General features: G+C 42.4%; 2 protein-coding genes across 6 annotated transcripts in view; one reads left to right on the top strand and one right to left on the bottom strand.

The window, feature by feature from the left end:
• MAFF (MAF bZIP transcription factor F) overlaps positions 1–15,253 on the bottom strand; it is a 31,890-nt gene extending 16,637 nt beyond the window's left edge. For 2 of the 4 annotated variants that reach the window (XM_069967236.1, XM_069967240.1), the window contains exon 1: positions 7,480–7,629. The gene's annotated coding sequence lies outside the window, so the exon portion shown is untranslated. Of the gene's footprint in view, positions 1–7,479; positions 7,631–15,230 lie in introns of those variants that run through there. The other 2 variants (XM_069967237.1, XM_069967238.1) reach the window with 2 other exon arrangements.
• A 1,606-nt stretch (positions 15,254–16,859) lies between these two features.
• Positions 16,860–17,313, top strand: part of PLA2G6 (phospholipase A2 group VI) — a 34,360-nt gene continuing 33,906 nt past the window's right edge. For both annotated transcript variants that reach the window (XM_069967234.1, XM_069967232.1), the window contains exon 1: positions 16,860–17,096. The gene's annotated coding sequence lies outside the window, so the exon portion shown is untranslated. The remainder of the gene's footprint in view (positions 17,097–17,313) is intronic.

Genomic DNA, 17,313 nt, shown 5'->3' with positions numbered 1-17,313 from the left:
GTAACTTATTTCTATTAAAAAAATCTCCCGTCTGCCAGTACTTCTCAGCCATTGTATGTCCTGCAGGAAATTGTGTTTTCTTTCCAGTTTGACACAGTGCTCTCTGCTGACACCTCTTTCCTAGACAGAAACTGTCCAGAGCACTAGCAAATCCCCATAGAACCCCATAAACCTCTCCTGCTCTGGACAGTTCCTGACATGGACAGAGGTGGCAACAGAGAGCACTGTGTCAGACTGAAAAGAATACAGCACTTCCTCCAGGACATACAGCAGCTGATAAGTATGGTAAGACTTGAGATTTTTAAATAGAAGTATATTACCAACCTATATAACTTTCTGTAACCAGTTGATTTAAAAGAAAAAGATTTTTGCCGGCGTACCCCTTTAATTCCCTACTGCGCACCGGAAGTTGTCCCCACAGATCTTTATTATCTAACTGTATAACTGATCTTGTGTGAATTGTTTCCTCATTTATACCAATGGAGAAAAAATTGTCAATTTGCTAATCTTCTGTACATTAATAGTTGAGCTAAATCGACTAGATATTTCCTATTTATGTCGCCCACATGCTCCCGATCCCCATATGCACACTGGGCCGAGGAAAGGAGAGAAAGCCACTGCCAGATACTTCTGGTGGCGGCTTACGTGCAGAAGATTAAAAGGATGGGGCATGTGGAAATTCAACGAGCCGAAGGTTTTTATCTGCCAACGTGGAGACAAGATGTGATGGTTAAGGTTAGCGACACCATGAAAATATGTCATAAAAAGTCCATTTTATAGGTCAATGGTTTGTATATACAGTATTGTTACTGGATATTCATATATCATATGTGTCAATGGACATCAGGATGTGAAACACTTTAAGTACCAGTGATGGGGGGGTTGACAGAAGACAGTGCCAACATCATGTCAGAGATTGGAGCTGGTCTTCCTGCCAACAATATATACACTAGGCTCCATCTGTCCCAGTATCCGGCTCCGATATCTACTTTACTACTGGGAGCACAACACTCGGATTTACTGATCAGGCAGTAACATTAAGACCACTGACACTGGAGGTGAATAATAGGGATTATCTGGTGACAACAGCGCATGTCCAGGGATGGGATATATTAGGTAGAAAGTCATCAGTCAGTACTTGACGTTACAAAATTAAGACCATAAATAGGCAAATGTAAGACTCCTGGGGAAAACTGTGATGGCTGGGTTGGAATATTTCCAAAATGGCCGGTCCTGTGGGGTTTCCCTTGTATACAGTGGGTAGTACCTACCAAAAGTGCTCCAAGGAAGGACAACATGAATGGGCAAACAAGGTCATGGGCTGGGATGTCTGGTCTGATCTTATAGGAAGCTACTGTAGCATATATTGATCAGCCACTCACTAGTCACTGTGGTGACCCACCCCAACCAGTGATGGTCTGAGCGGCTATTTCCTTATATGAGAAGGTGAGCAGCAGGTACTGGATGAGGAATAGTCATACGAAAGGGATCACCCAAAAATATATATATTTTTTTCAAATCAACTGGTGCCAGAGGTGTTAGAGATTTGTGTATTACTTCTATTAAAAAATCTCAACTCTTCCAGTACTTATCAGCTGCTGTATGTAGGAGTGATGTCTCTCCTGCTCTCCAGACTGGAAAGAATACACCACTTCCTGCATGACATACATCAGCTGATAAGTACTGGAAGACTTGATTTGTTTTTTAATACAAGTAAATTCTGGCACTTTTTGACACCAGTTGATTTGAAATAATTTTTTTTGTGAACTAGTCCTGTTAAAAGTAAAATCACCTACGACTTTATCCAACCTTGCACTCGCCAGTGATTGTGAAACTACAACTCCCAGCATGCCTAGACAGCCCCTGTTGTAGTCCAGTGCTTCAGGATATGTTCATATGTCGAACAAAGTCTATCCCACACTTATAGTCCTCCAAAGTGACAGCTGCTCCAATCCTGACGTGACGTCACGTGTTGGTGTCACACTAGGACTGGGCTGACGTGGTAATGACTAGAAGCGTGGCACAAGACGGATCAGGTGATATCACTGGGAAAGTTTTATGATTTATCGGATTCTCAGAAAAAAACAATTCCATGAACTCCTATGTGCAACATAACGGAAACTGCAAGAAAACGATTGCATAAAACCCCTTATGGTCCCCGTAGCCGAAGGCTTCTAACCTTATATTATCACCTAGTATGAGTTATACATGGGATTAAACTCCGGAGATGGACTTTATACCATGCCAAGTGATATTCTGGCTTCTTGATTTCCGTGTTCTACCTGAAGGGTCACTGGCTTAGTGCTGAGCAAGGACTTTCTATGGGGCAATCTGCCGGGGTTGTACTTTACATTTCCTGTTTTTATATTTGAGGCTTTGATATATATTACACCATCACATGAGGGAATGTACAGTATATAGACTTCTATGGCCATATCCCATGTCAATATAAGGACACGGCCATTGCTCAGCCACATGTCATACCCCGTGCATCCATTAACTGGGCCCAGTCATCTGCCGGAGCCTCTCATCTTAGGCCCAGCCATACAAGTAATGGTCATGCTTTCTACTATCTATACTCTAATTCACATATATGGAACTGATCTTTAATAACAAAACTTTCACATGTGAATTCATCCTTAACCCCTTAGTGACTGCCGATACAGCTTTTATTGCCGGTCACTACTGGACCTTATTCTGACCCAGTCAGCTTTCTACGGTGGGCGTCAGAATAAGTGTTTGCAACACTTCTGAGCCAGCATTGCAGGAGATCAGCTGTCAGTATGGCAGCTCATCTCCTGCTGCAACTACCCGGAGTGGTAATTTAACCAGTCAAATCATGTAACAGGTTGCGGTGGAGGAGAACAACTATACTCACCTGACTGGGTTTCCGATCATCTCCATGACAATCTCGGGGGGCTTGCCATTGATCAAAAAAAATGTCAGAAAAGAAATGAAGAAAATCGAAAACTATACGTCTTCCCGCAAAAAACAAGCGCAAAACCAGTTTCATCATGCAAAAGATAAATGCGCTATGGATCTCACACAGTGACGACAGTTTTTTAATTTTTTTTTCAGGAAGACAGTTTCTATTGTGCCAAAGTAGTAATAGAGAAAGAAAAACTGTACGAATTTGGTATCGCCATAACCGTAGTGACCCATAGAATACATTTATGTTAGTTTTAACCGCATGCTAAATAGTGTAAATTTTATATTAAAAAAAGAAAAATGATGGTTTTTCCATTTTTTCCATGCTATTTTGACGTTTTCCCACAAAAAAAACCCCAAACACAATAGTGACCAAATTTTGCTGCTGACATAAAACATAATGGGGGAGATTTATCAAACTGGTGTAAAGTAAAATTGTTTTAGTTGCCCCTAGCAACCAATCAGATTCCACCTTTAATTTTTTAAAGAATCTGTGAGGAATGAAAAGTGGAATCTGATTGGTTGCTAGGGGCAACTGAGACAATTCTGCTTTACACCAGTTTGATAACTCCCCCCAAATATGCCTAAAAACAAAAACAAACAGTCTTAGAATCGCTAAGCTTTAGCTGTCCAGGCATGATGGGAATTGTAGTCTTGCAGCAGCTAGAGGGCCGAAGGTTCCCCATCCCTGTGGTAAAGCATCACTGAGCTATAACCACATGGTGAGACAGGTCAGATTTTGAGAAATGACCTCTTGTCATTAAGGCCCAAACTAGCTGCAGCACCAAGGGGTTAAAACATGTTAGACAGGTTTCATCTGCAGGTCTCCAATCCGTCCTGACAACTGTCAGTCAGGAATGAACTCACAGGACAGGCTTCAGCCGAGGCCTAAAGGAAGATGGCGGGAGGATCTCAAGATCTCACTGGACCAGTTATTCTATATAAATAAAAAGGCAATACGACGGTATAAGGTCCTGTATGACTCCATGTTATGATGCTGAAAGGACTCTGTGGTTCTGGTACTAAATTGTATTAAAAAAAAAAAAAAAATCACAAAAGCCGCGTTCTGTAAAATTTAAGGGGACGCGTAGACTACATGGAATCAGGTGAATTACTTTGAAGTCTATGGGTGCTCCACTGAATGTCACATATCAAAAATGCAGCATGCAAAGAAGTGTACAAAATCTCAGTCTGTACGCCGCCATATACAAACAGAGGTACAAGTCCTAAAACTATATGGCCACATGTATAGAACAGCATCTGCAGCTGCGGCCCCCACAATCTGTTGCTGGGGTCCAAATGGCTAGAGGATATGGCTTACAGGAAAATATCTATACACCACCATGTAATAATAAGTATCTACTTAGTATATTAGCACCATGTGATTGTAGGTTAGTGATACCATACAATGGTGCGGCCTGAACCATAATACAGTACTGAAATCCTTAGGGCCCTATTACATGGGACAATTATCGTGCTAAAAATCGTTAAATTGTTCGGATTTAAACAATAATCGTTCTGTGTAATTGCAGGCAACGATCGAAAAATCGTTTGTATGTCGTTGATTTAGATCTCAACTAAAATTATCGTTAATCATTCGCTGTAATTCCACATTCGTTCGCTCAAATTCCGCGTTTGTTCACTAATCGTTCAGTGTAGTGGTGCGTTTACACAGGCAGATTTATTTTACAGATTTTGGAAGCCAAAGCCAGGAATGGATTTGAAAAGAGGAGAAATCTCAATCTTTCCTTTATGACCTGTTCCCTGTTTATAGTCTGTTCGTGGCTTTGGCTTCATAAATCTGTCAGATAAATCTCTCTGTGTAAACACACCCTAATTGCACATTGTTCATTGTTTTGCTGAGATCAGACTAACAACCATCGTTCTGTGTAATATGGTGAACGATTTTAGGTTATCGACAAACAATCTCGTTTGCGATCGCTTATCGTTAATTGTTAAATATCGCTCCGTGTAATAGGACCCTTACTAATGCACAGAGATACAGCTCTACTGCAGATAATCTGACTATACACTAAACTATCTCTGCATTAGAAACATCTATGCAATATTAAATTGGGATATCTTTTTGGGCGATCACGGCTTACCGACGTCAGGGAACAGACTTCACAAGGTGGTGAACGTCTTCCATACCCATCTCACCCCATGCCCACTGCAGCTGCTCCTTTAGCTGCACATTATTCAAGGGAGCGGGTGAAGATCTCTTACCCCATTGTCCCATTTAAAGATGGCACTGTGGTGGGTGAAGACCTCCTGAAGATGCCCGTGAAGAGGGTCAGCTAACAAGTCCCTACAGCATTCACCATTCAAAGATTGTGGTAGAATGACTAACAGTTCTATTATATGCCAGAAAAACATTACCCCAGACCATGACATCACCAGCCTGCCGAACCCCAACAGTGTACCGCTCGGATATGGCTATATGCTGTTGACGCCAGATGTGACTCTGGCCATCCATATGGTTCCAAATAGAAACAGACGAACTGCAACGTGTCAAGGTCTATTGACCTCCTATCTTGGTCCATGCCAGGCGTTGTTGGCGATGATACAAAGGTCATCAGGGTGCGCTTATTGGTCTTTGGCCCTTGAACCCCAATCGACACAAGGTAACCTCCTGCTGATTGTGGAAATTTGTCATAGTCGCTGGCTATTGTACTGCTGGGTAGAGATAAGCAGACCGTGAGCAGCCCTAGGTTGTATCCATGTTTTCCAAGACTCCCTCGAGTTGCATCCAACTTCTTCAGCCAACTGTGGCGCCATGGAGAACATGGATACAACCTATGGCTGCTCAAGGTTCGCTCATCTCAACTGTTGGGTCACTTGGTCAACTTCTAAGATACTAAGGATTTCCACCTGTCTCTGAGGTTAAAGGAGTTATCGGGCGCTACAAAAACATGGCCACTTCCCCCTACTGTTGTCTCCAGTTTGGGGGGGGGGGGGGGGTTGAAACTCAGTTCCATTGAAGTAAATGGAGCTGAATTGCAAACTGCACCTGAACTGGAGACAACAGTAGGGGGAAAAGTAGCCATGTTTTTGTAGCGCTGGATAACCCCTTGAATTATGCATAGCCTGCCATTGTATGATCTCCTGTTGGATGTTTATCCAGCCCTGACATCATTGTTTGGCAACAACCCACATGTGTGGCCATTTCAGAAATACTGCCCCCACCCCTCCCCCACACACCTCCAGACCCTCACAATCCACCCACCAAGACACCCGAGTCCCCACGTGTCCCCGTGACTGGCAAATGTCATCTTCTGCTATGCAGAGTAGAGGTCAGCAGCTCATTGTTGTGACACGGCCACCACGTGGTGTTGTGTTATTGGTCACAAGGTGTCACATGCCAGTCATCGCTCTGTGCAAAATAAGAAAGTGTTTCTAACATTAGCGTTCCTTTAAGGCGTCTGTAGATTTCACCCGAATACAATTTCTCGCTTTCTTCAAGGGGCTCCGACGTTCACAATAGTCTTTTATATTTGTAAATAGTGTGTTCTATATTTGTCAATATTTTGGTATTGGAAGATGTAAACAATAGAAAGGGCTCTTAAAGGGGGTCTGCGGCGTGGAAAAGGTTAAAAAAAACCTTGGATTAGAGAACGTTTACAATAATATATTCCGACCCTTGGTTATCTGTTGCAAAACTACAACTCCCAGCATGCCCTGACAGCGGAGTTGTAGTTTTGCAATAGCCGCAGGTTGGGAAACACTCCTGATTGGATCACGGGAATACTCAGTCAACTTTCCCCTCATTCCCGGTATTCCTCAGCTCCGATCGTTCCCATTTTAGGAAACCAAATCCAGGAATAAGAATGTGACCCCCTTCTTCCCATACGGCGTCCGCGAACCTCTCGTAACTTTCTCCTTGCCCATTCTGAGACTGCTCAGACCTCTCCTTCCACGCCTCCTGCGTGTTACTTACAATAAGATACAGGCAACACCCAAGGAAAGAGAAGAAGAAGAAGAAGAAAAAAAAAAAACAGGAATGTTACGTAAGGAATGTTACACACACTCTCGCTCCTCTCCGGAAGACAACGCTAACAACATGACTTCATCTGGGAGCAATCAGCAAAGGAAAACACAGCCAGGGCCAGGACCATCCCTCCCTCCGCTGATCCATGTTACACAATGATCAGTATCCGTCACCGTCGTGCGTGCCTACCTGTCGTAGGTGTATAGCGTCACGCAGCATGGCGATCGCTGATCTCTGTAGATCTACTATCCAGGCAGAACTGTCATAGGCACCTGCAATTGGACTATGGACTATAGTAAATAAGTTATAGGAAGTGCTAGCCCCCTATAGGAAGAGGCTCCCCAGCACTCACTGTTTACTAACAGAATATAGCACCAAAAGCACCACTTCCCTCCTAAACGGGGACTACAACTCCCAGCAGCGCCTAACAACAGGTTGCAGAGCACGGCCGATCCCGGATGTACCGTGTAAACACAGCCCTAGCGCCTGCCGCACCATCTTTGGTATAAGCCCCCACCCTGCGGCGTGGTAGGGCGGCACATGGGGTGCCGGAGCCCACTTACCTGCTGTGCTGAGGGGCGCGGGGCCTGGAGGTCCCTGGAGCGGCCGTGTGCCTGGCGGAGGGAGCGCTCAGATCTGCTGAGTTGTAATGTTACAGTTTCCTGGAATTACTCACTCACAGATTCCTTTCATTCATAAAAACACAGTCATGCACTGACGTCATCGCCGAGGAGGAGCCAACGGCTGTCACATGATGGGAGCGCTGATGTCATTCGCATGCCTGGCTGGGATTTAAAGGGGCAACGTCACTTAAAAGTCTGGCTGCTGACTGTATATGGGAGCATGGCCGTGTCCTGGATCTACAATGGACTCATTTAGAACAGGCTATAATACTAAAATTACTATATTCATTGGCCTTTTTCTGCTAAGGTTGCTAGAAGGTGACTAGGGGTATGTTCACATCCAATTTTTCCATGTTTCCTGTTTCCATGGAAGCAGAGACCCTTGTTGTGTAGGCCGGCTTATATTTTACAATGTTTCTACTTAAAGGGGTTTTCCAGCGAAAATCATTTTCTTTCAAATCAACTGGTTTCAGAAAGTGATATAGATTTGTAATTTACTTCTATTTAAAAAATCTCAAGTCTTCCCATACTTATCAGCTGCTTTATGTCCTGTAGGAAATGGTCTATTCTTTTCACTCTGATACAGAGCACCAGCAAATACCCTTAGAAAACCTCTCCTGCTCTGGACAGTTCCTGTCAGAGACAGAGGTGGCAGCAGAGAGCACTGTGTCAGAATGAGAAGAAAGAAACACTTTCTGCAGGACATACAGCAGCTGATAAGTATGGGAAGACTTGAGATTTTTTAATACAAGTAAATTACAAATCTATATAACTTTCTGACACCAGTTGATGGAAAAAAAAAAAAAAGATTTTTGCTGGATAATAATGAGACTCTGTCAGTAGGTTTATGCTGTCCTATCTCAGGGTAGCATAAACTAGTGACAGAGAAGCTGAACAGAATGATGTATTACTTACATTGTTCTGTGCAGCTGATCCAGAGATATCCTTCTGAATAACATGGGCAATAAACAGTCCTCTCCATTGTGTGCATGAGCTCAGTAGTCCTGGATATTCATGAGAAGCAGAAAAACTCCGCCCATCAGCTGCTGATTGGCAGTTATCTATACATTCTGTGTATAGGCAGTCACCTGTCAATCAGCAGCTGGGGGAAGTAGAGGGATGTGGCAAGAATCCTATTCTCCTGCATATTAGGAGAACAGCTGAACAGAATGATGTAAGATCTGTTCAGCTTTTAGAAGCATATAAACATAGAAGATTGTCGGCAGAAAAAGACCACTGGGTCCATCGAGTCTGCCCTTTTACTATTACCCTTCTTATCATCTTAGGATAGATGTATGTTTATCCCAGACGTGTTTAAAGTCTGTTATTGTAGATTTACCAACCACATCTGCTGGAAGTTTGTTCCAAGCATCTACTACTCTTTCAGTAAAGTAAGATTTTCTCACATTACTTCTGATCTTTCCCCTAACTAACCTAACAGCAATATACCTCGCCTTATTGGGGAAAAATGCTTCATACGCACAGGAAGTTTTGTATTATGGTGTTTTTCAATGTTTCAGCATTTTTGTTAAGTCGCAGTTATGTGTTTGTACGTTTTCTTTTTTTTTTTTACAGAAACGTTGGAATTTTCCCTCCATCTGTATAAATAGAAAAAAAAAGCAATGAGGGAATTTATCGAGACAGGCATACAAGTGCATCAGCAGATATATGGCGGGCGCAGAAAACCACACGACCTCTGGAGCTGGCGTAGATTTATTTTACCATTATTTATAATAATTGTTCACAATCAACTATTTTATTATTTACATTTATTTTTTTTTATTATTTATTATTTACACCTGATGATAAATCGCCTCCACCCCATCAAGTTGCTGATCTTTGTGCACACCCAATCTGCACCTTTTTCCCGAAGTACGCCATGCGCACCCCAATTGTTTAATAGAAAATCTGGAATCACATGACTTGTATTAAGAAAAAATGCAAGGAATAGAATTCCAGAGATAAAAATGCCTACAGTAATTTACACTGAATTGAGGAAAAGTCATCGGCGGTCTGTTGCTGCAGCTCCTATTACACAGAGCGACGCACTGCAGACTCACACTGATGTTTTAAACATGTTAAAAGACATGATCAGCTGTCATCTTGCATGTTGGCTGATCATTGCCTTTTACCATGCGCTATTAGGCTATGTTCCCACAGCGTATTGTACCGGCCGTTTACGGAACAGCCGGTCTCTGAAATGATCATCCCGGATGATCTTTAGCGCCGCTGAGTTCTGATGTGGGTGCATCCATGCGCGCCCGCATCAGAACTTTCCACTGCACGCTATAGAGCGAGCGGCTGGATCCGCTCGCTTCATAGTGTGCACTGACATGGGTTTCTGCAGCCGCTATTCAATGAATAGGGGCCGCAGAAAACAGACATGTCAGTTGTTTGCGGCGCCGCGAGGGATCCCGGCTGGAGCGTATCCGATGTGTATACGCTCCAGCTGGGATCCCATAGACAGCTATGTAACGTATATATCCATAATAATCATGGCTGTTGTACAACGGCCGTGATTTTATGAAAATATACGTTATGTGAAAATAGCCTAAGGGTCCATTTACACAGAAAGATTATCTGAAAGATTATCTGCCAAAGATTTGAAGCCAAAGCCAGAAACAGACTAAATAGAGGTCATAAAGGAAAGCCTGAGATTTTTCCTCTTTTCAAATCCATTCCTGGCTTTGGCTTCAAATCTTTGGCAGATAATCTGTCAGATAATCTTTCTGTGTAAATGGACCCTTGTGCTGCGTTTACACGGAACGATTATCGTTCAAATTTTCACAATAACGATCGCATTTGAGCAATTATCGTTCCGTGTAAACACAACAAACGATCAAGCGACGAGCGAGAAATCGTTCATTTTCATCTTTCAAATCGTCGTTCGTTAAAAATTTGCAGATCGCTTCGTGTAAACAGTCTTTCAAAGATTCAAAGATTATCGCTTTGTGTAAACGCAGCATAACACTAAGCAGTCATTGGCCTGAAAGGTCAGTAATCGGTCAAGTGAGGCTGATAATCATTCAGTGTAATAGGCTCCCTTTACACAGACAGATTTATCTGACAGATTATTGAAGCCAAAGCTAGGAACAGACTATAAACAGAGAACAGGTAATAAAGGAAAGGAAAGGTAATTTCTCCTCTTTTCAAATCCATTCCCGGCTTTGGCTTCGAAAATCTGCCAGATAAATCTCTCTGTTTAAAGGCACCCTATGGCAGGTTTCACATGGCGTTTCTGTCTAAAGTATAGAGTTTTTAGTCGGACAGAACAGCACAGCAAAAGAAAAACGCAAAGCGACAGAAACTAATAAAACATTTTGGATACACATTCTATAATAGAAGGCTTTGTATCAGTTATGGATCCGTCACACTGTTCTTTATGCTCTCAAACCGCATGCGTCCAGCAGAAAAACTGACCTTCAGTGTGTTTGGTTTGAGAAAGATTTGGCAGGGGGTCTCTAACGCACGGGTGTTAAGCTTGGGGGCCTCTAGCTGGAGGAATGGGTCTCCTGTAGAGATGAGCAAACCTCAAGCATGCTCGAGTCCATCCGAACCCGAACTTTCGGCATTTGATTAGCGGTGGCTGCTGAAGTTGGATAAAGCCCTAAGGCTATGTGGAAAACATGGATATAGTTATTGGCTGTATCCATGTTTTCCAGACAACCTTAGGGCTTTATCCAACTTCAGCAGCCACCGCTAATCAAATGCCGAAGTTCGGGTTCAGATGGACTCGAGCATGCTCGAGGTTCGCTCATCTCTACAGGAGATTGGCTGTATCCATGTTTTCCAGACAACCTTACCGCTTTATCCAAGTTCAGCAGCCGCAACTAATCAAATACCGATTGCTCGGGTTTGGATGGACTCGAACCCGAACCCAGTTCGCTCATCTCTAGTCTCCTGACATCACTTTTCGCTGTGGCAGGAGAGCTCTACTTTGCAGTTTGTTGGCATATGTGCTTACACTTATTTATTCAGGTGTATTTATATCCACATGTGCTAAGAGTTTTGTGTATATCTTAATGATATGAATACTACATACTACTATATGAATACAGACGCGTCTGTAGAAGCACGAATCACGTGTGAAACAGCTGTCACACCCCCTGTAACCAACATGGTGCTGGCATCCTTGGTCCCTGCTGCACGGAGTTTTTAATGAAATGAAATAAATAAAGAAGAATTTTATGGTGAGTGCCCCCCGATCATCTCTTTTTTTCTACTTGTATCATGATATATTTACAGCCTGAATAAGGGGTGAGCACCACATCTATACATATTTTTTTGTATATATATATATATATATATATATATATATATTATTTTTTTTTTCACGTTCCACTTCCTGCTACATTTCCCTTCTCCTACGGACTTTATACTAGTGCCAGCCACTGTATCTTAAAAAGTTTGGATGTCATGTTTTTTTCATCTTATTATTAGTGTTCTCCAAACCCGAACGTGCAGCATTTGACTGTCGGTGGCTGAAGAAGTTGGATGCAGCCAGTGTCGGACTTGGGTACCTGGGGCCCACCAGAGGAAATGATCATAAGGGGCCCACCAACGAAGAACCAGTAAGAAACAACATGTCAGTCAATGTTATTGCAGGTGCTAAAGCTGAGGGGCCCACCGGAGGATCCTCCAGTCCTCTGTTGGGCCAGTCCGACATTGGATGCAGCCCTAGGAAGTCCTGGAAAACATGGATACTGCTTACGGCCTATGGCTGTATCCATGTTTTCCTGGCAAACCTTGGGTGGCATCCAACGTCTCCAGCCACTAGAAGTCAAATGCCAAACGTTCAGGTTTGGAGAACATGAACAGTTAGAAAAGTCCTTTCAACACAACTTATTATATATATATTTTTTTCTATTATGTTTTCTCTTGTTTCTATAAGAACTTTATTTCAGTGTCTATCTCCTGTTATATTCGCTGCCATTCTATTTTCTTTGTGTGTATTTTTTCATGATACTTCTTATTTATCAGTCTCTTTTTCTGTGATGTTATTTTTTTTACCCATGAGTGACTTCATATTTACATAATTACAGTACCTTGCCCAGTTTTGTAGTTGATGGAACATGCTCTGATTGGGTCACAGTTACTAGTGGGGTACCGCAAGGGTCAGTATTGGGTCCACTCCTTTTCAATTTATTTATTAATGACCTTGTAGAGGGGCTACAGAGTAGAATCCCCATATATGCAGACGACACTAAATTGGGTAAATTAATCACCACAGAGGATGATAATATCATATTACAGAGAATAATGGAGAAGCTGGAGGCTTGGGCAGATAAATGGCAAATGGCGTTTAATGTGGATAAATGTAAGGTTATGCATTTGGGCTGTAGAAATAATAAGTGCAGTTATGTGCTAAATAATAAAACATTGGGTAACACTGCTTCTGAAAGGGACTTGGGGGTATTGGAGGACAGTAAACTCAACTTTATTGATCAGTGCCAGGCAGCAGCTAATAAAATAATGGGATGCAATAAAAGAGGCTGAAATGCTAAAGATGAGAACATAGTGTTACCTCTGAACAAATCACTGGTCAGACCACACATGGAATACTGTGTACAGGTTTGGGCACTGGTATATAAGAAGGACCGGAGCGGGTGCAGAGGAGGGCGAAAAAGGTTATTAGGGAAATGAGTGTGTTAGCGTGGGGCTATTCAGTATAGAAAAAAAGACGTCTTGGGGTGATCTGATTACAATGTACAAATATATGAATGGACAGTACAGAGATCCTTCTGGTGGTCTTTATACACCTAGGCCTGTAACCATGACAAGGGGGCATCCTCTACGTCTAGAGACGTCTTTCTGGTTATGAGTTCAGTGCTGGGAGTTATTAAAAAGACAGGCCAGCATGGGAACAGATAGGTGCACAGTACACTAGTGTGCAGTATATTCATATACAGTGGTTAAAATAAGTATTTGGTACACTGCTGAAGTTTTTCCACCTACAAAGAATGGAGAGGTCTGTAAGTTTTATTTAAAAAAAATTCCAGACAACCACATTGTATGATTTTTAAATGATTAATTTGCATTACATTGCATGAAATAAGTATTTGATCATCTACCAACCAGCAAGAACTCTGCTTCTCACAGAGTTGTTTTTCTTTAAGAAGCTCCTTCTACTCTGCAGTCATCACTTGTATTAAATAATGTATTATGTATTATATATAATGTATTAAACTGTCTACACACTCAATGAATCACACTCCAACCTCTCCACCATGGCCAAGAACAAAGAGATGTCTAAGGACACCAGTGACAAAAGATAAACCTGCACAAGGCTGGGATGGGCTACAGAACAACAGGCAAGCAGCTTGGTTGGAAGGCAACAACTGTTGGGGCAATCATTAGAAAAGGGGAGAAACACAAGATGATGGCCAATCTTCCTCGATCTGGGGCTCTATGCCAGATCTCGCCTCATGGGATGATTCTGAAAAATGTCAGGAATCAGCCCAGAACTACAGCACACTACCCCATGGATTAAAGTCCTGCAGGGCACGCAAAGTCCCTCTGCTCACATAAGCATATGTCTAGGCCCAATTTAAGTTCGCCAATCACCATCTAGATGATCCAGAGGAGGCATGAGAGAAAGTCAGGTGGTTATATGTTAATAAAAATAGAATTTTTTGGTATCAACATCACTCGCCATGTTTGGAGGAACAAGAAGGATGAGTACAACCCCAAGAACACAGTCCTAACCATGAAGCACGGGGATGGATACATCATACTTTGGGGGTTCCTTTCTGCAAAGGGGACAGGATGACTGCTGCACCGTATTGAGGGGAGGCTGGATGGGTTAAGATCTGGAGAAGATCTGTATGGAGGAGTAGGACACAATCCCTGATGAAGAACCTGGTGAAGAACTACAGGAAACGTCTGACCTCTGTAACTTCTAGACCAAATATGAAGTTATGTTTTTCTATTGTATCAAACACTTAATAATGCAATAAAATGCTAAATAATTATTTAAAAGTCATACAATGTGATTTCCTGGAACTAATATTATAGATTCTGTCTCTCCCAGGTGAAGTGTATGAAGTGTACCTACTATACAAAGTACACACCTCTCCATTCTTTGTAGGCTGGAAAACCTGCAAAATTGTCAGAGTATCAAATACTTATTTTCCCCACTGTATGTTCAGTGCCCTACATATGCTGAATACAGCCCTACATATGCTGCGTACAGGAACCACCGTGTCCCACATCTCCGTTACTCATACAAGTGAATGGGGTCATGTTGCAAGTCACAAGTGGCATTTACTCGTATGAGAGATAGAGTCACAAAATACACAATCTATTCTTACAGGGACCAAATGCAGTCAGTAGTGCAGTATGTTCCATCCATTGAAATTAATGGACATGTCTCGGGGAAGCAGTAAATATAGGGCACTTTGTAATGTGATCACCTTATTCACCTCGATGCATGTATGAGTTTACTTGTACCTCGTACATTTTTATATTACTGGACCTACAGCAAAAAGCTGTCGTTTTGCTATGATAAGATGCAATACAACTGCTCGTGAATAACCATGTCATGGAGACATAGCTAACACACTCCTACTACCACAGGGTGGTACACATAGGTTCTGCTGTGCAGGTCATAGAGCCGGACCATCACAGGGTCTCTGTACATATAGCGCAGCATCCCATGTTACTACAAACATTTTTTTTTTTTTACGACTCACCTTGGTTTTGCGTTGAAGAGCTTGTACTGGTGACTCCCATTGAATCCTGTTTGCGCTATACAAATAAATTATTATTATTATCCATGCCTCCACCTGCAAAAGCCATATAGCCAAAAACTGCATTGTGCATGGAAGGGGAAACCTAAAAGCAAATGTGGCTGTTTGCAAACTCTTGTCCTATTGCACACGGATTTACCTGACAGATCATTGAAACCAAAGTCAGAAACTGACTAAAAACAGAGAACAGAACATAAAGGAAAGTCTGGGATCTCTCCTCCATTCCTGGCTTTGGCTTCAATAATCTGTCTGTGTACATTACTCCTAGCCACTATTGGAGAAACTGTAAAGCATCAAGCAGTCATGCTCAAATTGAGCAGTATTAGAACAACAGTGAGTATCTGCCTGGTGGCAGTGGTATATGTGGTCGGGATGTGCACAACATACTACCCCCTACCCCTGGCAAAACATAGCTAGTGTAACCCTGCTATGTAATAAAGGGGATGGTCTTTACCATAAGCATGCATGCGCCTAACTGAGTGTAAACATCCAATGTTATAAAACTGCTTGGGTTGAGCATGACTGCTTGTTGCTTTACATTTTCTCTAATATTCTCCCCTGATGACACCATTTAATACAGTGTTTTTTTTCTTCTTTGTCCTATATATACAATCAAGCTTATGTTTTAAGTATTTCCCACATTTGTACATTATCTTGATATTACAGGGAAGTTCTGTTTCATCTCCAGTTATAGTGCTCTGTGGTGCACTAAATATAATAATATTAAAGGGGTTATCCAGCGCTACAAAAAAATGGCCACTTTCTTCCAGAGACAGGCCCACTCTTGTCTCCAGCTTGGGCGGGGTTTTGCTGCTCAGTTCCATTGAAGTGAATGGAGCTTATTTGCACCTGAGCTGGAGACAAGAGTCGTGCTGTCTCTGAAAGAAAGTGGCCATGTTTTTGTAGAGCTGGATAACCTCTTTAAAGACAAAGACAAAAAATAAAGAGGGGCTTGTGTGTCTTGTGGCAAAGCCAAAAATATCTGGTGCAATCTGTCATAACTGTGTAACTTCTTACACCAGCATAAGTGTGAGCGCCTTACTGGTTACCACCAATAAGCGCATCATCGTAATGGGGGTTAGAAGGTCCGATATGTCCCCTGACCCGCTAATAACCTCCAATCCCACTGACAGGGGATAACTTTTTGATCATGGCAATACCCCTTTAAGAGATGTTCACATACACTTTGTCCACACAATTTCCTTTAGGGAGATTCCACTTACTGTTGTTTCTTTGTGGATTTTGGATATATATTAGCTAACAAGCATAGGTGTTATAAAACTACAACTCCCAGCATGCCCTGACAGCCACAGGGTGGGAGTTGTAGTTTAGCAGCACCTTAAGAGACTCACATTGGGAATCACATAGACCAATAACATTATTGTATGTTATTTGTATTATAGCTCATCTATATACACTTATATTCATCTGTATGGTTAAAAATAAGTGCGCCATTATCCCTTCCATTCCTATATCTGGAAATGGGTCAGTTTTCCCACAGTAAAGATGGCGCCCGTCGTCCTCTCTACGTCTTCCACAAGATGGCTGCTGATACCCCGCTTCCTACTAATATGCCAATATGGCTGCCCAGCTCTTTCCAGACATTACCCGCTACGAGTGGACTACTGTATTGTCGCTATATCCCTGACTACGGTAATCTCTCTACCTATTGGCCGGCCTCCCGGAAAGTCCCGCCTTCTTAGAGCGCTGATTGGTTAACCGTTACCGTAGGCGAGCCACGATTGGTTAAGATTTCTCCTACCTGTCAAAATCTTGCCAGTGCGGAAGCGTGTGACAGCCGGAGGGCAGGTGAGTGCTGATGGCTATTACAGCATCACATGGTCCCTGATACCAGGTCCTTCCATGCACGGTTATGAGTGTTACTATCTATGAGGGCAACTCTGTTATATTGTTATATAATGCAGTTCTATATACTAAATATTATCAACCTGAAGCAGAACTACAACTCCCATCATGCCCTGACCTGTGGCTCTACAGCTGTTGCAAAACTACAACTCCCAGCATT

The sequence above is a fragment of the Dendropsophus ebraccatus genome, chromosome 4 (genome assembly GCF_027789765.1).
Source record: "Dendropsophus ebraccatus isolate aDenEbr1 chromosome 4, aDenEbr1.pat, whole genome shotgun sequence".
NCBI lineage: Eukaryota > Metazoa > Chordata > Amphibia > Anura > Hylidae > Dendropsophus > Dendropsophus ebraccatus.
The sequence above is the reverse complement of the archived record's forward strand: the minus strand, read 5'-3'. Positions and strand labels throughout refer to the sequence as shown.